Source organism: Lutra lutra, chromosome 9 (genome assembly GCF_902655055.1).
Source record: "Lutra lutra chromosome 9, mLutLut1.2, whole genome shotgun sequence".
Classification (NCBI taxonomy): domain Eukaryota; kingdom Metazoa; phylum Chordata; class Mammalia; order Carnivora; family Mustelidae; genus Lutra; species Lutra lutra.
In genome coordinates this window covers 100,069,386-100,091,079 of record NC_062286.1, presented here as the reverse complement: position 1 = coordinate 100,091,079, position 21,694 = coordinate 100,069,386, and the positions used below count along the sequence as shown (strand labels likewise).

The 21,694-nt window shown below is 39.4% G+C and overlaps 1 long non-coding RNA gene across 1 annotated transcript in view; it reads left to right on the top strand.

The window, feature by feature from the left end:
- Window positions 1-2,168: 2,168 nt before the first annotated feature.
- The window catches only part of LOC125110063 (uncharacterized), a 47,251-nt gene continuing 27,725 nt past the window's right edge, over window positions 2,169-21,694 (top strand). The window contains exons 1-2 of the long non-coding RNA XR_007130439.1: window positions 2,169-2,208; window positions 20,140-20,143. This is a non-coding gene — a long non-coding RNA (uncharacterized LOC125110063). The remainder of the gene's footprint in view (window positions 2,209-20,139; window positions 20,144-21,694) is intronic.

Below are 21,694 nucleotides of genomic sequence, written 5' to 3'. Positions count from 1 at the left end.
GGTAACTATTGAGAGATATGTGCCATCGTGTTGCCTGTAAGGTGACTCTTAGTATATATTGTCTCTGCTCCTTTCTGATCTACTACTTTTAGGCTCTCTCTTTGCTTAGAGGATCCCCTTTCAATATTTCCTGTAGAGCTGGTTTGATGTTTACAAATTCTTTTAGTTTTTGTTTGTCCTGGAAGCTTTTTATCTCTCCTTCTATTTTCAGTGATTGCCTAGCTGAATATAGTATTCTTGGCTGCATGTTTTTCTTGTTTAGTGCTCTGAATATATCATGACAGTTCTTTCTGGTCTGCCAGGTCTCTGTGGATAAGTCTGCTGCCAATCTAATATTTTTACCATTGTATGTTACAGACTTCTTGTCCCAGGCTGCACTCAGGATTTTCTCTTTGTCGCTAAGACTTGTAAATTTTACTACTAGATGACAGGGTGTGGACCTATTCTTATTGATTTTGAGGGAGGTTCTCTGTGCCTCCTGGATTTTGATGCTTGTTCCCTTTGCCATATTAGGGAAATTCTCTACAATAATTCTCCCCAATATACCTTTTGCTCCCCTCTCTCTTTCTTCTTCTTCTGAAATCCCAATTATTCTAATGTTGTTTCATCTTATGGTATCACTTATCTCTCAAATTCTCCCCTTGTGTTCTAGTAGTTGTTTGTAGTAGTAGTACTACTACTTCAAAACAGAGTAGTAGTCTCTCTTTTGCTCAGTTTTTTAATTCTCAGTCATTTGGTCTTCTATATCACTAATTCTCTCTTCTGCCTCATTTATCCTAGCAGTAAGAGCCTCCATTTTTTATTGCACCTCATTAATAGCTTTTTAAATTTCAACTTGGTTAGATTTTAGTTCTTTTATTTCTTCAGACAGGGTTTCTTTAATGTCTTCCATGCCTTTCTCAAGCCCAGCGAGTACCTTGAGAATCGTCATTCTGAACTCTAGATCTGACATATTGCCAATGTCCTTATCTATTAGGTCCCTAGCCTTCGGTACTGCCTCCTGTTTTTTTTTTTTTTGTTTGTTTGTTTGTTTGTTTGTTTGTTTTTTTGTGGTTAGTTTTTCTGCCTCACTATTTTATCCAGATAAGAATATATGAAGGGGCAAATAAAATACTAAAAGGGTGACAAAGACCCCAGGAAAATGTGCTTTAACCAAATCAGAAGAGACCTCAAATCGTGGGGGTGGGCGGGAAGAAGAGGGTAAAAAGAAGTTCAGGAAAAGAAAAAAACAATAAAAAAAGGGAAAAAATATAAAAAAGAAAAAATATATATATTAGACTGGTGAATAGAACAGGGTTACCCACTTAATTTTGGGAGTATTTTGGTCTCTAGAAGAAAATACCTCCCAGAACTTTAAAGAATGAAAACATATATAAGGGTAAACACAAGGAAGGGATGGAATATGAGTATAAAGATGAAAAAATTTTTTAAAAGAATTTCTAAAAAATGAGTTGATAAGATAAATTGGTTGGAAGAATAAAGAAAAAGAATGTAGAGAGAATTTGCTCAGGCTGGAGACTAGAACAAAGCCCTGTTCTAGATTTAGGATATATTTTGATCTATCAGAAGAAATTATTTCCCAAATTTTTTAGAAGAAAAAACCTATGTGTATACAAAAAATAAAGTTAGATACAATGAAGGATAAAATATGGCTATTATAATGAAGGTTCAAAAATGATTATTTTTTATGAAAGGTATTGTTAAGATAAGCTAGTTAAGAAATGTTAAAAGAGGAAAGAGTAAAAGTTAAAAAAAATTTAGCATAAGAAAAAAATAAAATTAAAAAAATTTATTAGCTTTGCAAGACTAAATAATCATGGGGAGAAAGCCATGAATTCCATGCTTTGCTTTCTCCTCCTCTGGAATTCTGCTGTTCTCCTTGGCAAGTGAACTTGGTCTTGGCTGGATTTCTTGTTGATCTTCTGGGCGAGGGACCTGTTGTAGTGATTCTCAAGTCTATTTGCCCACGGCGGAACTGTACTGCCCTTACCAGGGGCTGGGTTAAGAATCCGCTCCGATTCACTTTCGGGAGCTTTTGTTCCTTGAACACTTTCTGTAGAGTTCTGGAGGATGGCAATGAAAATGGCGGCCTCCCAATCTCCAGTCTGGAGGAGCCGAGAGCTCAGGGCCCCACTCGTCAGAATGTCTTTGGAGAAAAGTGCCCTAGTCTCTGGCTGCTCTCTGAGCTCACCCAGCCTGTGACCAAGTGTCTCTGTCTCTGGCACACAGCCCTACCTAGAGTTTCCAAACCCTGTAGATCCCTGTGCTCTTCCGGGGGGGGTCTCCTGGTTCTTGTGGGGTCCCTGCTCACAGAGCAGTGGTCTGACTGTGCCATGGATCACAATTTAAGGTAACCCTGAGTTGAGAGCTCACTTCTTGGCTCCACCACTGTAGCTGGCTTCCCTGTTCTAATACCTGGAAGCTCTGTGACACTCAGACACCCCTGATCCTTCTGTGACTCCATGGGACCTGAGACCACACTGTTCCTCTGTGGGCTTCACCCAGCTTATCCTCTGAAGTGATGTCCCTCAGTGGAACAGACTTTTAAAAGTTCTGATTTTGTGCTATGTTGCTCTGCTGCTTGCCCCTCCCCCCGCGGTCTATCTTCCCGTCGCTTTGGATTCACTTCTCCGCTGGTCCTACCTTTCAGAAAGTGGTTGATTTTCTGTTTCTAGAATTGCTGCTCTTCTCTTTGACCTCCTGTTGGATTTGTAGGTGTTTGGAATGGTTTGATAAACTATCTAGCTGATCTCCTGCTACCTGATGTCATCTCAGCCTGCTACTTCTTCGCCATCTTGACTCCTCCCTCCTGAAGGAAACACTTTGATTACCATGCATGTTTTGTAATTTCCCAGCTGCATTTGGGCTGCCTTACTCAAAGACAAGTGGAAAATGTATTTGTCACAAAAACAAGGCAAATAACTACCTAACAATGTGCAACACTACATAGAAACCATTAGAGGAGATTCCATCTGTCAGTCTCCCCACTAGGGGCAAATAATTTCACATAGATTATCTCCCCCTTATAAATGGACTTCTGTAATGGTTTTTTTCCTTCTAGTGTTCAGGGATTTGGAACATACTCTATCATATCCTAGTGCTTCTTGCTCTAAAACTGATCTTTGGGTATTCATATGTAGGAGGTCTGTTGCACATGCATTTCAGGGGTGTATTTACAGTTCACAGTGAGTTCCTGAAACTATGTTCTCTCACTCATGGTGAACTATATTCACCTAATATGATCCCGCCTCTTGGGGCATGGTTGATTAGATTGGGGGCTGCAGGGAGATATTGAGCCCAAACTGTGTTTGTATCTCTGGGGGTGGCAGGGAAGGGGGGATTCAAAGAGAAGAATGCAGTCATATATAGAGAGAGGCAGAGACTGGGGATGAAGAGAGAATTTGGCCAGGGATCTCCAGGACTCCATTTCAGCCCTTCCTGGCCTGACTGTCATTCTTGCTCAGGAGGCCCTGTTTCCTGATGCTGAGCCTCCTGTGTTACTTGAATCCATTTGTGTTATTTTTCACCACATTTTTGTGTATAGAACTCCTTCCCTAGGGCCATTCTTTTTTATTTATAGACACAAAATGGTCTATGAGACATGATCTGGGACTACACTTGCTGATGTTTGCTGAGCCCTTGGCAAGATTCAGGGGAGATAGAGATGAGCACAGCATCTGCTGCATGTTCCATCTGCCCCTGTGAGTCTGCAGAGAACTGTGAGAAGATCCTCTATCCCTCACAGGACAAGGTACCATAGCAACCATAGATGCCTCGTCCCAAGTGTACCAAACTTTGATGTTTTTAGTTCCAAAGGAAAAAAAAAATGAAAAAGTCATCCAAATTTGTTGTATCCTTTCAAAGGTTATTGTTTTTTTTTTATTATTGATTTCATTTTTGTAAGGTAGACTTAGAGACACAGAGACCTTTTGAGTAGATGGAGAGGCCCAAATAAAAACACAAAAATGTAACTGAAGCTGAGACTGGTGCATGAAGACCAAGTAACAATTTACCAGAGGGGAGGGGAGTGGGGGAATGGGTTAAATAGATGATGGAGATCAAGAAGTTCATTTGTTGTTATGAGCACAGGGTGATGTATGGAAGAGTTGAATTATTATATTGTATACTTAAAACTGGTATAACACTGTATATTAACTGGAATTAAAATAAAAACATTTTTATTATGTTATGTTTGAGAAAATAGTAAAATCATGAAGGTCACTGTGACCCCCAACCCTAGCTACCCCTCACCCTTAGGTCATAAATCTTCCATGTGAAAGATACCCTCCCTTTATCAGGAGGAAGCAAGACATTCTTAATACCAGAGACTGGCATTTTGGCAGTCAAGAAATCTTACAAACAAACCTTGTTAAACTCACCCTTATCTTCATAATTACCTCTTCACCATTTACTACCCCTAGCCCAAACACCTTTGTCTCATCAGTTTTTCACAAATTTATCATTTCTTTGTCTAAAAGGTATAAAAGCATCTTGTTCCAGTCAATTTTTCAGGTCTTCATTCTCTAGTGAAGGCCCCCATGTACATGTAAAAATTCAATAAAATTTGTATGCATTTCTCCTCTTAATCTGTCTTTGTCTGTTTAAATTTTTGGACATATCCAGGGACCAAAAAGTGTTGAGGAAAATGTTTTCCTCCCCTACAGATGCCGATACTATTTATAGACATTCCAGTGACTGAGGGTATATGAATGGAGAGACTGTGGAATAGTGAATGAATGTGGCCTGAGTAAGGCCACAAGAGTGTCCAAGAATTGGTGTTGAGCTATAAGGAGACAAGTGTAGTTATATTGCTCAGAGGACTCAGAAAACCCAACTGTCAAAGTTTGCAAATCCGTAGTACTAGTACACTATCTGCCTCCATGTTCACTGTTAATGCATGTTGAGGGCTTTTTACTGCATATACCTCCAGCTTTCCACCTGAGGACATTCTCTGGTATGCTTGGCCAAAGATGGGTAGGCAGAAGTTCATACCCCTGGAAAAAGCCCTCAGCAAACCATGGTGGTATTTGATACATTCATACTCCCACTTCCTCACCATTGTCCCCAGGGTAGGAGAGCTCTATACCATGTTCTACACCATCTTGATTGATCCTCAGTTGCCTACAGTGGTGTCCTGATCTATCTCACATCCTTTATTGCCTGGCTTCTCTTCCCTACCTCATTTCCCCATTTATGTAGTGGTACTTCCTGGGACCACCTCCCAAATAAACTATGTGCACTCAAATTATCATTTCAGGTCTATTTTAGGAATTCAAACCTAAGACAAATAAATCAAAACCAGATAACTGATATTCTGCATCTAGACATTCTCCTTTAGCAGAAGGGAAATCGGACTCATTGCTTATTAGATCATGAGCCTTAATTCTTAGTCTTTCTGGGGAAGGGACTCTCTGGGTCTGCTTGTCCAGATATAGGTAAGTTACTGGTGGCTTGCTGTGGGATGTTCCCCAAGTCCTGTGCTTGCTCTGGACCACCATGTTCACTTTGAATGTTGTAATATCATCACGTTTCTATCAATCAAGTGGACATGCAGGGACAATTTGTGAGAATCAGTTTTGCATTGTTTGATACCTCTGTAGATGGAAGAGGGTATGTGGCTGCTCTGTGACATTTGGAGGCAAGGCCAGATCTAGGGATGGAGGGTAGGTGACAGCAAAGTCTTGGTCATATCTGTTGGAACGTGACATCCTCTTTTGCTTGTGTTGGGAGTTGTATTTCAAGTTCACCACTCCAGAGGTTTGAAGTTTCTTTCTCGTTGTGACTGTTTTTGAATAAGCTGATATTTGCATTCTTGAACTTAGCACCCTCTATGGCCATATTGTTTCTGAAACTGTTTACACAGTCAACTTTAAAAATTTAAAGCCAGGAAAGAGATGATTCCAATAAAAGCCAATTAGGGAGAACTCTTAAATCTTACAAATCCACTTGTCTGCACATCTGAGGCTAATAACTTTTAGTGCATGTAAGTAAAAGTAATTGGTTAACTCCCATTGACTTTCTTTAGAGCCCCTTTCTGAGCCTGGCTCTTCTTGGGCTCCTAAAATAGGGAAGTCAATAGGACTGAAATGGTTTCTAGTAGCTGATCCCCAAGTAGCCAGTTTAGATCCAACCAGAGAGCCTATAAAACATCAAATGTGCACCAAAAAATCAGAAAATATGTAATTATTGATTTTGAAGATCAAAAAGTGAGATCAAATTGCTGAGAATATTAGTACTATTGTCCTTTAGGTAACACAATTGTCAAAAGAGCTGTGAGAACATTTTTTGGGGGCAATTTTATTCCCACTAATGTTTTAAAATTTCTCTGTGAGATCACAGATGAGCTCCAATCTCAGCTTGTTTGAGTGTCTGAAATGGGCTTTTGTAACCAGAACCATCACTGTGAAATCTTTTTTTTTATGTTCTTTTTGGTCCTATGCTTATCAAGAGGGTGACTTTGAGAACAAGAGGCAGTACCAAAGGCTAGGGACCTAATCAATACAGACATTGGTAATATGTCAGATATAGAGTTCAGAATGATGATTCTCAAGGTTCTAGCCGGGCTTGAAAAAGGCATGGAAGATATTAAAGCAACCCTCTCGGGAGATATAAAAGCCCTTTCTGGAGAAATAAAAGAACTAAAATCTAACCAAGTTGAAATCAAAAAAGCTATTAATGAGGTGCAATCAAAAATGGAGGCTCTCACTGCTAGGATAAATGAGGCAGAAGAAAGAATTAGCGATATAGAAGACCAAATGACAGAGAATAAAGAAGCTGAGCAAAAGAGGGACAAACAGCTACTGGACCACGAGGGGAGAATTCGAGAGATAAGTGACACCATAAGACGAAACAACATTAGAATCATTGGGATTCCAGAAGAAGAGGAAACAGAGAGGGGAGCAGAAGGTATATTGGAGAGAATTATTGGAGAGAATTTCCCCAATATGGCAAAGGGAACAAGCATCAAAATCCAGGAGGTTCAGAGAACCCCCCTCAAAATCAATAAGAATAGGTCTACACCCCGTCACCTAATAGTAAAATTGACAAGTCTTAGTGACAAAGAAAAGATCCTGAAAGCAGCCCGGGAAAAGAAGTCTGTAACGTACAATGGTAAAAATATTAGATTGGCAGCAGACTTATCCACAGAGACCTGGCAGGCCAGAAAGAGCTGGCATGATATATTCAGAGTACTAAATGAGAAAAACATGCAGCCAAGAATACTATATCCAGCTAGGCTATCATTGAAAATAGACGGAGAGATTAAAAGCTTCCAGGACAAACAAAAACTGAAAGAATTTGCAAATACCAAACCAGCTCTACAGGAAATATTGAAAGGGGTCCTCTAAGCAAAGAGAGACCCTCAAAGTAGTAGATCAGAAAGAAACAGAGACAATATACAATAACAGTCACCTTACAGGCAATACAATGGCACTAAATTCATATCTCTCAATACTTACCCTGAATGTTAATGGGCTAAATGCCCCAATCAAAAGACACAGGGTATCAGAATGGATAAAAAAACAAAAACCATCTATATGTTGCCTACAAGAAACTCATCTTACACCCGAAGACACCTCCAGGTTTAAAGTGAGGGGGTGGAAAAGAATTTACCATGCTAATGGACATCAGAAGAAAGCAGGAGTGGCAATCCTTATATCAGATCAATTAGATTTTAAGCCAAAGATTATAATAAGAGATGAGGAAGGACACTATATCATACTCAAAGGAACTGTCCAACAAGAAGATCTAACAATTTTAAATATCTATGCCCCTAACGTGGGAGCAGCCAACTATATAAACCAATTAATAACAAAATCAAAGAAACACATCGACAAGAATACAATCATAGTAGGGGATTTTAACACTCCCCTAACTGAAATGGACAGATCATCCAAGCAAAAGATCAACAAGGAAATCAAGGCCTTAAATGACACACTGGACCAGATGGACATCACAGATATATTCAGAACATTTCATCCCAAAGCAACAGAATACACATTCTTCTCTAGTGCACATGGAACGTTCTCCAGAATAGATCACATTCTTGGTCCTAAATCAAGTCTCAACCGGTATCAAAAGATTGGGATCATTCCCTGCATATTTTCAGACCACAATGCTCTAAAGCTAGAACTCAATAACAAGAGGAAATTTGGAAAGAACCCAAATACATGGAGACTAAACAGCATCCTTCTAAAGAATGAATGGGTCAACCAGGAAATCAAAGAAGAATTGAAAAAAATTATGGAAACAAATGATAATGAAAACACAACAGTTCAGAATCTGTGGGACACAACAAAGGCAGTCCTGAGAGGAAAATATATAGCGGTACAAGCCTTTCTCAAGAAACAAGAAAGGTCTCAGGTACACAACCTAACCCTACACCTAAAGGAGCTGGAGAAAGAACAAGAAAGAAACCCTAAACCCAGCAGGAGAAGAGAAATCATAAAGATCAGAGCAGAAATCAATGAAATAGAAACCAAAAAAACAATAGAACAAATCAACGAAACTAGGAGCTGGTTCTTTGAAAGAATTAATAAGATTGATAAACCCCTGGCCAGACTTATCAAAAAGAAAAGAGAGAGGACCCAAATCAATAAAATCATGAATGAAAGAGGAGAGATCACAACAAACACCAAAGAAATACAGACAATTATAAGAACATACTATGAGCAACTCTACGCCAACAAATTTGACAATCTGGAAGAAATGGATGCATTCCTAGAGACATATAAACTACCACAACTGAACCAGGAAGAAATAGAAAGCCTGAACAGACCCATAACCAGTAAGGAGATTGAAACAGTCATCAAAAATCTCCAAACAAACAAAAGCCCAGGGCCAGACGGCTTCCCGGGGGAATTCTACCAAACATTTAAAGAAGAACTAATTCCTATTCTCCTGAAACTGTTCCAAAAAATAGCAATAGAAGGAAAACTTCCAAACTCATTTTATGAGGCCAGCATCACCTTGATCCCAAAACCAGACAAGGATCCCAACAAAAAAGAGAACTACAGACCAATATCCTTGATGAACACAGATGCAAAAATTCTCGCCAAAATACTAGCCAATAGGATTCAACAGTACGTTAAAAGGATTATTCACCACGACCAAGTGGGATTTATTCCAGGGCTGCAAGGCTGGTTCAACATCCGCAAATCAATCAATGTGATACAACACATTAATAAAAGAAAGAACAAGAACCATATGATACTCTCCATAGATGCTGAAAAAGCATTTGACAAAGTACAGCATCCCTTCCTGATCAAAACTCTTCAAAGTGTAGGGATAGACGGCACATACCTCAATATTATCAAAGCCATCTATGAAAAGCCCACCGCAAATATCATTCTCAATGGAGAAAAACTGAAAGCTTTTCCGCTAAGGTCAGGAACACGGCAGGGATGTCCGTTATCACCACTGCTATTCAACATAGTACTAGAAGTCCTAGCCTCAGCAATCAGACAACAAAAGGAAATTAAAGGCATCCAAATCGGCAAAGAAGAAGTCAAACTATCACTCTTCGCAGATGATATGATACTCTATGTGGAAAACCCAAAAGACTCCACTCCAAAACTGCTAGAACTTGTACAGGAATTCAGTAAAGTGTCAGGATATAAAATCAATGCACAGAAATCAGTTGCATTTCTCTACACCAACAACAAGACAGAAGAAAGAGAAATTAAGGAGTCCATCCCATTTACAATTGCACCCAAAACTATAAGATACCTAGGAATAAACCTAACCAAAGAGACTAAGAATCTATACTCAGAAAACTATAAAGTACTCATGAAAGAAATTGAAGAAGACAGAAAGAAATGGAAAAATGTTCCATGCTCCTGGATTGGAAGAATAAATATTGTGAAAATGTCTATGCTACCTAAAGCAATCTACACATTTAATGCAATTCCTATCAAAATACCATCCATTTTTTTCAAAGAAATGGAACAAATAATCCTAAAATTTATATGGAACCAGAAAAGACCCCGAATAGCCAAAGGAATATTGAAAAAGAAAGCCAAAGTTGGTGGCATCACAATTCCGGACTTCAAGCTCTATTACAAAGCTGTCATCATCAAGACAGCATGGTACTGGCACAAAAACAGACACATAGATCAATGGAACAGAATAGAGAGCCCAGAAATGGACCCTCAACTCTATGGTCAACTCATCTTCGACAAAGCAGGAAAGAATGTCCAATGGAACAAAGACAGCCTCTTCAATAAATGGTGTTGGGAAAATTGGACAGCCACATGCAGAAAAATGAAATTGGATCATTTCCTTACACCACACACGAAAATAGACTCAAAATGGATGAAGGATCTCAATGTGAGAAAGGAATCCATCAAAATTCTCGAGGAAAACACAGGCAGCAACCTCTTCGACGTCAGCCGCAGCAACATCTTCCTAGGAACATCACCAAAGGCAAGGGAAGCAAGGGCAAAAATGAACTTTTGGGATTTTATCAAGATCAAAAGCTTTTGCACAGCAAAGGAAACAGTGAACAAAACCAAAAGACAACTGACAGAATGGGAGAAGATATTTGCAAATGACATATCAGATAAAGGGCTAGTGTCCAAAATCTATAAAGAACTTAGCAAACTCAACACCCAAAGAACAAATAATCCAATCAAGAAATGGGCAGAGGACATGAACAGACATTTCTGCAAAGAAGACATCCAGATGGCCAACAGACACATGAAAAAGTGCTCCATATCACTCGGCATCAGGGAAATACAAATCAAAACCACCATGAGATATCACCTCACACCAGTCAGAATGGCTAAAATTAACAAGTCAGGAAATGACAGATGCTGGCGAGGATGCGGAGAAAGGGGAACCCTCCTACACTGTTGGTGGGAATGCAAGCTGGTGCAACCACTCTGGAAAACAGCATGGAGGTTCCTCAAAATGTTGAAGATAGAACTACCCTATGACCCAGCAATTGCACTGCTGGGTATTTACCCTAAAGATACAAACATAGTGATCCGAAGGGGCACGTGCACCCGAATGTTTATAGCAGCAATGTCTACAATAGCCAAACTATGGAAGGAACCTAGATGTCCATCTACAGACGAATGGATAAAGAAGATGTGGTATATATACACAATGGAATACTATGCAGCCATCAAAAGAAATGAAATCTTGCCATTTGCAACAACGTGGATGGACCTAGAGGGTATCATGCTTAGCGAAATAAGTCAATCGGAGAAAGACAACTATCATATGATCTCCCTGATATGAGGGAGAGGAGATGCAACATGGGGGGTCGAGGGGGTAGGAGAAGAGTAAATGAAACAAGATGGGATTGGGAGGGAGACAAACCATAAGTGACTCTTAATCTCACAAAACAAACTGAGGGTTGATGGGGGGAGGGGGTTGGGAGAGGGGGTGGGGTTATGGATATCGGGGAGGGTATGTGCTATGGTGAGTGTTGTGAAGTGTGTAAACCTGGCGATTCGCAGACCTGTACCCCTGGGGATAAAAATATATGTTTATAAAGCTGTAAAAAAAAAAAAAAAAAAGAAAGAAAGGATGAATCCCCAAGTTTTGTAGCAACATGGACGGGACTGGAAGAGATTATGCTGAGTGAAATAAGTCAAGCAGAGAGAGTCAATTATCATATGGTTTCACTTATTTGTGGAGCATAACAAATAGCATGGAGGACAAGGGGAGATGGAGAGGAGAAGGGAGTTGAGGGAAATTGGAAGGGGAGGTGAACCATGAGAGACTATGGACTCTGAAAAACAATCTGAGGGTTTTGAAGGGGTGGGGGGTGGGAGGTTGGGGGAACCAGGTGGTGGGTATTGTAGAGGGCACGGATTGCATGGAGCACTGGGTGTGGTGCAAAAATAATGAATACTGTTATGCTGAAAAAAAATAAAAAAATTAAAAAAAAAATAATAAAAAAAAAAAAAAAAAAAAAGAGGGTGACTTTGAGGACAAAGTTAGCAGTGACATAAGTAACCAGTCCACCGGCAGTTAGCTTTCATGATGGGTTAATGGGGCTTAGGCAGCCTTTTTAATCCCAGAGACCCCAGTAGAATCAGAGATGTGTCCAGTACCAGAAGTTCTTGATAACCTGCTAAGAAGACAAAGGAGTTTCCCCTTGGAGTTGTGGGAGACCTTGATGAAGGGTTGAAATGACTTGTATGATAGAGGAGGAAGATTGGATCAAAATACCCCAAAGATAATGAAGTAGTGTTCATATTATTCATAGCAGCAATGTCCACAATAGCCAAACTGTGGAAGGAGCTGAGATGTCCTTCAACAGATGAATGGATAAAGAAGATGTGGCTCATATATACAATGGAATATTACTCAGCCATCAGAAAGTATTTATATGTACCATTTACACCGACATGGATGGAACTGGAGGGTAAAATGTTAAGTGAAATAAATCAATCAGAGAAAGACGATTATCACATGGTTTCACTCATGGGTAGAACATAAGGAATAGTGCAGAGGACAATAGGGGAAGGGAGGAAAAACTGAATGGGAAGAAATCAGAGAGGGAGACAAACCATATGAGACTTGACTCTGGGAAACAAACTGAGTGTTTCAGAAAGGGAAGTGGTTGGGGTTCGGGGTAACTGGGTGATGGGCATTAAAGAGGGTATGTGATATGATGAGTACCAGGTGTTATATTCAACTAATGAATCATGGAACATTATATCAAAAATTAAAGATGTACTATACCTTGGCTAATTGAATTTAAATTAAAAAAAAAAAAAGTTACCAGGATGAGCACAACAACAAACTCATACCCCCTTCTGCACTAGATTAGAAATTACTGAAAAGACATAAAACACATCCATTATGCCTCTGTAAAATGTCACATATTGCTTTTGATGGACCTGAAATTATGAGGAATGCATAAAAGCCAGTAAGGAGATGAGATGAGATTGAAAGTGAAGTTCACAAATTCAAAAACATGCAAGTGAAGATTCTTTAGAAGATGAGAGCAGTCCAGGGATATTGCATGAGGGCTCCAGCAGAGCTTGGAGCTTGAGGTTGTCAGACAGAGAAAGAGGGGCCCTTGGGGTCTCCTACCTAGGTAATTGATAGGGTATTGTTAGAGCAGTCAGCAGCAGCAGGCAGGTGGGAGTATCTGTAATTGGGAAAGAGGACAGTGTACCTGGTAGATGCTGCTGTCAGGAATTGACAAGCTACACACACAACATCTCGATATGAAGTATCTCCCAAACACCTGTAGTGTTTCAATCAAATTTGTAAACAAGACAAAGATAGCATGGCACTACAATTTTTAAACGTTATACTAGAGGTCAATGAAGTAAGGGTTAAAGTGAGATATTTGGAGATTATATGATTATTGAGAAGAATCAAGAAAATTGAGTGACAAGTTATTAGAACTAGTTAGATTTCTATAAAGTGATCTGAGGTAAGCTCCACATAAAAAGTCAAAAGATTTCTTAAAACACTAGCAATAATAAATTAGAATATGTGATACAACTGTGGTTCCATAAGCACAAAATTATAAAATACTTAGTAATAAATGTGACAACAAATGTGTAAGATCTACCTGAAAAAATTACCAATCTTCTTATGAAATGTCACTAGTAGAGATCTAAGTGAAGAGCCATATTGTGTTCCATACTACTTGTCAATTCTCACTAAATTAATCCATAAGACACAAAAGAATTTTTAAAAAAGCATAAGAGGGAGTGTATTGTAGATTCTTGCCTTATCTGCTATAAAATATGGTGGGTATTATGGAGGGCACGTATTGCATGGAGCACTGGGTGTGGCTCATAAACAATAAATTCTGGAACACTGAAAAGAAATAAAATAAAATAAAATGAAAAAAAATCATTATATATATTACATATATACAATAAGTTAAATGCACAAGTTATAACTACAAAAGTATTAGAAGATAATATAAGAGCAGTTGTTAATAATCTTGGAATAGAGAAATTTTCTTAAGCAAGATACAATGCAGGGGGAACAAAAAAACCCCATTCAATTACAATAAGGTAATAATCAGCAAATATTTGTAACATATGGCAGTTAAATGATTAATATCCGACTACATAAAGCACTCCAAAAAGCAATCAGTAAAAAGATGAAGCAGTGCTATATAAAAATGTACGTGTCTGAATCACAGAATTAGCATACACTTAGAAGTGCAGACAAAACGTATTTTACTTTATTTCTCTATGCTTGATCTTATCTATTCTGTTGGGATCCCATAATTTTGTGCACTCTAGTAAACTTAATGTGAACTAATACCTTAAGCTGTTTCTTTAGGTAGATGCCCATCTCATTTGGATAAGATGCCTAGGTTTTCTGACTTCCATCCCTGCCTCCTTGCACACTAAGATACATCTAAGTGTGTGGGCAAATCTGTGGCTTGTGTGGCATTGTGATGATAAGAACAAGTAGAGGATTCATGGGGTTCCTGGGTGACTCAGTTAGTTAAGAGTCTGACTCTTGATTTCAGCTAAGGTCATAATCTCAGAGTTGTCAGGCCCCATGCTCAGCAGGGAGTCTGATTGAGGTTCTCTCTCTCCCTCTTCCTCTGCCCCTCCTCCTACACACACACTCTCAAATAAGTAAATAATTTTTTTTTTTAAAGAACAAGTAGAGGATTCATATGTTGACTTCTGGATCCTCCCTCATGTTGCCTCAGTTGGTGGATTGTGGCAGTACAGGTGCCACCTGTCCCATGCCCAAGTCTTTGATCTCCTTTGGCATCTACAGTTGAAGTTTGCTTCAATGTCTTGGGTTCTGGTCTTTCTCCCAGCTGGGTCAATACCTGTGGCCCATTCTGGCTGACCAGACCCCACAGCTGCCCTCACTATGGCCCCTTGAGGTCTACCTATGTCCCCAAGCCACATGGCCCATCCTATAGTTCTTACCTATGAATGAACTACTTTCTCTCACCAGTGTCCTTCTCCTAGTTTGGTATGCTCCCCAGCTGGCCACCCAGATTCCTTGGCACCTGAAGAGGGTGCAAGAAACTCTGGGTTCCATCAGTGCCACATGGAGGTTTGCCAGATAAAATATAGGCTATTCAGTTAAATTTTAATTTCAGATGAATAAGAAATAGTTTTATAGTATAAGTATGTCCCAAATATCGCATGTGTCAAATATTGTATGGTGCATAGTTACACTATAAAAGTATTCATTGTTTATCTGAAATTCAAATTTAACTTCATTTTAATTTAATTTTATTTATTTTTATTTGCTAGATCTGTCAACCCCAGCCATATGGGAGCCAAAGACTGCTTGGGAAGGTTTAACTCAAGCCCTTCCTTTTGCCTAGCACTTCTTCTGCCACCTTGCACAGTGGGTTGAGTTTGTTGTGTCCACCCCTGCTAGGACTGGGGTTAAGTGTGAGACCATCTCCTTCCACAACCTGGAAAGGAAGGGGGGTTGAAGTTCTCCCACCTTTTGCTTTCCCCCAAATTTATACACACATCTCCACTCCTTCAACACAGAGCAGCTAACTAGAACAAGTGCCTCTTGGTAAGTTACTGGCCTCTCCTTTGATCTCTTCCAGGTCTGCACCCTCTTTCCTTAAGTCCTCCAGGCTCTTGATAAGTTTAAGGAGAGAGATAAAGGAATTGAGAAAATCTCTTTCTCTCTGCCCACAGCCTGGGTTTAGAACCCATTATCTTGCTGTGAACTCCAACCATATTTTGAATATTGGAATGTGAATATTAATTCTTGGTACCCCTGATGCAGATAATTCTGAAATCCCTTCCTGGAGTTCCCAGCCCCAAGTGCAACTGAATTCCTTATGCTCACTAGGGAAAGTCCACTAAGGTATAATTTTCAAGAAGTTAGAAACATGACTCTTATACAAATATGAAATGAACACATGCCAAAAGTTTTATTTAACTTGTTAATTCTTTTTTTTTTAACTAATTAATTCTTAAAAGAATCAGTCAGTTGTTAAAACAGGTTCAAATCAGAATTTGAGTTACAGAAAGTTATATTCTCTCTGGGACAAAATCCATTTCTATTGTTATGAATAGGAACCATTCACATTGATACTACTTGTCTTCAATTTTACTGCTACTCTTACAGGTATGTAAAATAGCCTAGCCAATGGAAAGTTAGCCAGAGGCACACACCTCTATGGAATTAGATAACCCTTGGAGGGTTCCATTGGCCATGTCCAGGTTGCCCTAAGAGGATACCCAGAGATCTCTTGCTCCTTCTCAAATCTTGGGCAGTTTTTCCTTAAAAAAGTATAATATTTTTAAAAAAAGTATAATATTCTCTTCAGCACTGGGTGTTATATGCAACTAGTGAATCATGGAACACTACATCAAAAACTAATGATGTACTATATGTTGGCTAACTGAACATAATACAATTTTTTTAACCTGTTAAAAATACTAGAAGACTTCTAACACTATGTTGAACCAGAGTGGTGAGAGTGGGCATCCTTGTCATGTTCCTGATCTCAAAGGGAAGGCTGTCAGCTTTTCCCCATTGAGGAGGATATTTGCTGAGGGTTTTTCATAGACTTTATGAAGTTGAGGAATGTTCCCTCTTTCCCTATACTTTGAAGCGTTTTAATCAGGAACAGATGCTGCTTCTTGTCAAATGCCTTTTCTGCATCAATTGAGAGGACCACGTGGTTCTTCTCTCTTTTCTTATTGATTTGTTCTATCATACTGATTGATTTGTGAATGTTGAACCATGCTTGCAACCCAGGGATAAATCCCACCTGGTCATGGTGGACAATCTTTTTAATGTATGTTGGATCCTATTTGCTAGGATCTTGTTGAGAATCTTAGCATCCATATTCATCAGTGATATTGGTCTGAAATTTTCCTTTTTGGTGGGGCTAGCAACAGCAACCAGACAACAAAGAAATAAAAGATATTCAAACTGGCAATGAAGAAGTCAAACTCTCTCTTCACAGATGACATGATACTTTATATGGAAAACCCAAAAAGACTAGTAATCTAGTCCATAATTTATATGGAAATCCCCAAACCCCAAACTACTAGAACTCATATAGCAATTCAGTAATGTGGCAGGATACAAAGTCAATGTACAGAAATCAGTTGCTTTCTTATACACTCATAATGAAAATACAGAAAGAGAAATTAGAGAATCGATTCCATTTACTATAGCATGAAGAATCTTAAGATACCTGGGAATAAACCTAACCAAAGAGGTAAGGGATCTGTACTCAAGGAACTACAGAACATTCATGAAAGAAATTGAAGAAGACACAAAAAGATGGAAGACCATTCCATGCTCATGGATCGGAAGAATAAACATTGTTAAAATGTCTATACTGCCTAGAGCAATGTATACTTTTAAAGCCATTCCAATCAAAATTCTATTAGCATTTTTCAAAGAGCTGGAGCAAACAATCTTAAAATTTGTATGGAACCAGAAGAGACCCCAAATTGCTAAGGAAATGTTGAAAAAGAAAAACAAAACTGGGGGCATCATGATGCCTGATTTCAAGCTTTACCACAAAGCTGTGATCACCAAGACAGCATGGTACTGGCATAAAAACAGACACATAGACCAGTGGAACAGAGTACAGAGCCCAGATATGGACCCTCAACTTTATGGTCAATTAATCTTCAACAAAGCAGGAAAAAATATACAGTGGAAAAAAGACAGTCTCTTCAATAAATGGTGCTGGGAAAAGTGGACAGCTATGTGTAGAATGAAACCCGACCATTCTCTTACACTGTACACGAAGATAAACTTGAAATGGATAAAAGACCTCAATGTGAGGCAGGAATCCATCAGAATCCTAGAGGAGAACGTAGGCAGTAACCTCTTTGACATCGGCCACAGCAACTTCTTTCAAGATATGTCTCCAAAGGCAAAAAAAACAAAAACAAATATGAACTTTTGGGACTTCATCAAGATCAAAACTTCTGCACAGCAAAGGAAACAGTCAACTAAACAAAGAGGCAACCCACAGAATGGGAGAAGATATTCGCAAATGACAGTACAGACAAAAGGCTGATATCCAAGATCTATAAAGAACTCCTTAAACTCAACACACATAAAACAGATAGATAGTCATGTCAAAAAATGGGCAGAAGACATGAACAGACACTTCTCCAAAGAAGACATACAAATGGCTAACAGACACATGAAAAAATGTTCATCATCATTAACCTTCAGGGAGATTCAAAACCACACTGAGACACCACCTGACACCAGTTAGAATGGCCAAAATTAACAAGACAGTAAACAACAAGTGTTGGAGGAGATGTGGAGAAAAGGAACCCTCTTACATTGTTTGTGGGAATGCAAGTTGGTGTGGTCACTTTGAAAAACAGTGTGGAGATTCCTTAAGAAATTAAAAATAGAGCTTCCCTTTGACCCTGCAATTGCACTACTGGGTATTTATCCCAAAGATACAGATGTAGTGAAAAGAAGAGTCATCTGTACCCCAATGTTCATAGTAGCAATGGCCACAGTGGCCAAACTGTGGAAAGAACCAAGATGCCCTTCAATGGATGAATGGATAAAGAAGATGTGGTCCATATATACTATGGAGTATTATGCCTCCATCAGAAAGGATGAATACCCAACTTTTGTTTCAACATGGATAGGACTGGAAGAGATTATGCTGAGTGAAATAAGTCAAGCAGAGAGAGTCAATTATTATATGGTTTCACATATTTGTGGAGCATAAGGAATAACATGGAGAACATGGTGAGATGGAGAGGAGAAGGGAGCTGGGGGAAATTGGAGGGGGAGATGAACCATTAGAGACTGTGGACTCTGAGGAACTAACTGAGGGTTTTGGAGGGGAAGGGGATGGGAGGTTAGGTGAGCCTGGTCATGGGTATTGTGGAGGGCATGTATTGCATGGAGCACTGGGTGTAGTGCATAAACAATGAATTCTGGAACACTGAAAAGAAATTAAAAAAAATAAAAAAATAAAAAAATACTAGAAGTTGAAAGAAGAGGAGATATGAATGGCCAATTAATATAAGACTCTTACACTCAATCTCACCCGCATATGTATGGGAAATCCATAATAAAACAACATAAGAATTTTCATCAGTTAATATCCAGGGTGGGGAAGAAAAGACTCCAATGCATTGATGTTGGAAGCATAAATTGGTTGCATATTTTGAGTACAGTTTGGTTAACTGTCTACAGAAATTTTCAATGCATGGGCATTTAACCCAACAATTTCACATGTAGGTATATTTTCTAGAGAGACATTTGCAAACACACAGATGCACAATCATGATAGCACTATTCATTCATCTACCAAATGTTCATAAAGTGCTTACTGTATGTGAAGCTCAGAGATGCTTATGATAAATCAGTGAGCAAACCAGGCAAAATTCCCTGCCCTGGTGGAACTTATATTCTCATGGGTGTAGACAGACAGTAAACAATTAATATCAGGAATATGTGAATTCCCTAGTATTTCAGAAGATAATAAATATAAGGGAGTACAAGAAGGAAACATTTTCTGCGACCCTCTTAGGGTCCCTGGCTGGGTCTGAAGATTAATCTGACAGGAGGACTAGCAGAAGAAAAGCATACACATTTACTTAAAATAAGTTTTATGTGACATGGGAACCTTCATTAGGAAATGAAAACCTGAAGAAATAGATCTGTTTATTTTTATGCAAGGTTTGAGGAAGAGTGGACAGTCATGGAGGAATATGGAAAAGGAGGTTAAGGAAAAGGAGCTAAGCATAGTAAACCAGGGGAATCTTATTGCTAAATTCAGATGCTTATTGCCATCACTTTTTCTTTGGAGGTAAGAATGTTCTTTTCTCCAGGTATAGGGAGAGTACCTCTCATGTTCCAGGTGAGAAGGATGGGGAGAAGGTCAGAATGACCTTCTTGCTTCTACTGTTTTCTCAAACTCCTTTAGCTTAACATATTCAAGATCAAAGGTGACTTATTCTGGGGTAGTGTGTCCTGAACTCTATCAGGAGAATCAGAAGTACTTGGTGGGGGGGTGAGAGTGGGGAACAGGTTTCAAAATTAAATACGGTGGTTGGGGTGGGCCTCACTGAGATGAGATCTGAGAGAGCCTAGGAAGTGAGGGAAGGAGTCATGCAGGTGTCCTGGGGAACAGCAAGGGCAAAGACCTCGAGCTGGGAGTGGGTTTAGCATGTCTGAGAAATAGCAAGGAAGCCTGTATACTTGGAGCAAGGTGAATGCAGGCTGGGCATTTCTTACTCCATTTAAAAAAAATAGCATTTGTTTTAAAAAGCTAAAAATAAACTTAAAAATATTTGATAGCTACAGTCATTGATTTTCTCAAGCTCTACATGATAATGCTTCCATCTCATTTTTTTTAACATAAGAAGCAATTTGTTGTACTGATGTACAACAAAATTTTAAAGGTTCCAAAAAGTATAAAGTCAAGTACCACTCAGAGATAATCATTATTCACATTTTAGTGTATTTACTTCCTACCACCCCCTCATACATATGCTGTTAAAGAAAAAAGTTATTCTGACAGTTTTTTTAAATGGGTAAAGAAGACTACTCAGGACTGTTGTGATGGGTGACGAGGCTGTTGCCATGGCAGACAGGGACTGGGCTCAACTCCGAATATAGCAAGAACAGGTGGTGGTTTATCGCCAATGAGCAGAATTCAAGGGGTCAGTGGGCAGAAAATATCCTAGAGGAGAACTCAAGGGTGGGGGGATTCTTACTGAGGACAGGCCAGAGTGATCCCATATCATGATTCTTGCTAAGAATCGGGCCATGCAGGTAGGGAGCGCGGCCAGTGTCAAAGCCTAATTGAGAAGAGGGCTCAGAGGAACCTGACTGGAGTTTGGTCAAGGAGAGCCTTTGTCAGTGCTAGGGGCACAAATGAAATATTTATTTAGGAAAGACCCTACCCCTTCCTTCCATCTGTTGCCACATGAGCCCTCCCCAGCAGAATGGGAAAACAGAGAAATGAAAGAACAATGAGAGTAGAATCTGAGAAAGTCACTGGCCTTGAAGGTAAAGTAAGCTGAACAGAAGACAAACTCTGCTTGCCTAAGGGAAGAGGGGAAGGCTGTGTCAGAGAAAAAGGATGGGAACCTGGATATTACATACAATTTTCTCAAAATACCTCTTGATAAAAAGTGAGGCCATAACATTAGGTATTGGGATTAGCAGTTACGGTTCCCCAGGGAAGCACTGATTTTGACAGATAATCGAGTAGGGAGCTCCTAATTAGCACCTAATGAAGCTAGCCCTGATTGTTAAGGCACAAGATCAACTTTGTGCTGTGAGGCAAGCGGCTCTGTGTTTAATTCGCTCTTCAGGTACCAATCTGTTGTATAACCCTGAATAAGTCACTCAACTTGCCCAAGGCTTTACTTTCTTTATCAGTGGGTAAACTGAATGAGTGGGATCGGCCCATTTGTAAGCACCTATGAATCTATAAAATTAAGGTTGTTGTGAAATGAGATCTGTGCTTTCCCCTTGTCTTGGGCAGTCCCCCCCTCCCCCATTCACTGTGGCAAATGTATGTGCCTCCCCATCCCTTGAAAATGGTGGCTGGCTCTTTGGCATCTGTTTGTTCCTGTGGTCTCTCTGGAAGAGTTCTTCCTGTGGCCTCATTGCACCAATCTCAGGGTTCTCAGAAAGAGCAGACTAATGATTACCAGGATGTGCCATGGTGGTCAGAATATTGAGTCTGAACCAGGGTGAACCTGAGGGAAATGGCTTTTTAATGTTAGTGTGGACAGTGAGATGATCCATG